General features: G+C 40.1%; 1 non-coding gene across 1 annotated transcript; it reads right to left on the reverse strand.

Annotated features, from left to right (window-relative positions):
- Positions 1-1,206: 1,206 nt before the first annotated feature.
- Positions 1,207-1,372, reverse strand: LOC123255033. Its single transcript, XR_006506730.1, has one exon. It is a non-coding gene; the product is annotated as a U1 spliceosomal RNA (small nuclear RNA).
- Between the last annotated feature and the right edge of the window lie 413 nt (positions 1,373-1,785).

The raw sequence follows: 1,785 nt of genomic DNA on the forward strand, positions 1-1,785 counted from the left end.
GAGAGAGAGAGAGAGAAAGAGAGAGAGAGAGAGAGAGAGAGAGAGAGAGAGAGAGAGAGAAAGAGAGAGAGAGATTAATAGAGGTAGAGAGGGTCTCAGCTTTTTTAACTTGTGGGAAGATAATGTCCCAGATTTCAGCCCAGCATGCTCCCCTCTGTGTGTGCCAGTCCCAGGAGTCTGTCTCTTCAAGAAAGGAAGTCAAGACTCCCTACTCCCTCCTGAGTTTGCCTTTTAAACCCCATTAGCTCCTCCCTCCTTAGCAAGGATGCATGGGGATGCCAGGAGATGCCTGGCCATTAGGTATGCTGCTAGTCTGTAACACCCATCCTTGGAGTGCCTCCAGATGGAGGTATTTTACTTTATATGCATTCTTTAGAGTCCTACACAGTTCTTCCCTTGTGTACACCTTGTGGTTCAAATCCCCTCATCCTTATTCCTGTAACAAACACACATTGGAACTAGTAATGGCTCCCAATCAGACCTTAATTAATTGATTGAATTAGAATGACAAGAAGCTGTGAAGTTCAGGTCTTCTTCTCCCTCCTCTGGTGAATTTTGTTCTTTTTTCTCCAAAAGGCATTGTACTCAGAAAAACTCTTTTGTCACTTTAAACTTTTGACCATGACAGTTATTTTTAAGGCTTTTCCTAAGAAGTCTCCTTTCTCTGGTCATGTAGCTAGATTCTGGGTTCATGCTGCCTAGGAAATCAAAATCTTCTATTCTTCTGCACAAGAATTTGGGGGTCAACAAAGTTTCAACTGTGTTAGAATTATTTCATTAATATATAATTTATAACATATATTGTAATATATAATTGTTATTATAATAAATAAACTGTGCAGCAATTATCAAAACTACCTGGTCCTGGTTAAGAAATGCCTTGGTCATAGTAGAGATTCAATAAATGTTTGTTGTTATTGATATTTATTGAAAACCTTTCATATCATAATTTGTTGATATTTTTTTTAAACCCTTACCTTCAGTCTTGGAGTCAATACTGCGTATTCGCTCCAAGGCAGAAGAGTGGTAAGGGTAGGCAATGGCGGGGTTAAGTGACTTTCCCAGGGTCACACAGCTGGGAAGTGTCTGAGGCCAGATTTGAACCTAAGACCTCCTGTCTTTAGGCCTGGCTCACAATCCACTGAGCTACCCAGCTGCCCCCTGTTGATATTTTTTAATAAAATGTTAATCTATTTTTTTTTAAGTCAGGGAAGAGTGTGAACGCAGTCCCCCACTACCACAAATTATGCAGTTGAGTTTCCCCACATTTGGGGAAATCCACAAAGGTCAGCCCATCTGGAGTGCAATGGATAATCCTCACCCTGGGGAAACCAGCTTCGTGATCATGGCATCACCCCTGCCAGGTAAGTATTGCTAATCTATTTTCTAATGTATACAATAAAGAATTATTCATTTTGGAAGAAGACAGAGTCATTAGAATGCATAGATTCAACTTATTTGATTTATATCTAGTGGGATATCGTCCAATACTTACCACAAATGGTTGAAACTGTGATTATAAGTGAATACAAACTGACCTCATATATAGGTACTTTCTTTCCCTGCTCTTGCCCTTCTACTTAAAACTTTGCAGCCTCCTTCCCCCTCCATCCCCCATGAATTCTAAAAAAGTGAAAATGAAAGAAAAGGTTAAAGTGAAATCAGAAGAGACAACACTGGTGAGACTTCTAGTGTTTGAGGTTGACTAGTGATAATTTAAACCACGGATAGGGGACCCCCCCACACACACACATTTGCATTGTCCAATTTCTGGAAATATCACTG

This window comes from Gracilinanus agilis, unplaced genomic scaffold (genome assembly GCF_016433145.1).
Source record: "Gracilinanus agilis isolate LMUSP501 unplaced genomic scaffold, AgileGrace unplaced_scaffold38075, whole genome shotgun sequence".
NCBI classification, from domain to species: Eukaryota; Metazoa; Chordata; class Mammalia; order Didelphimorphia; family Didelphidae; genus Gracilinanus; species Gracilinanus agilis.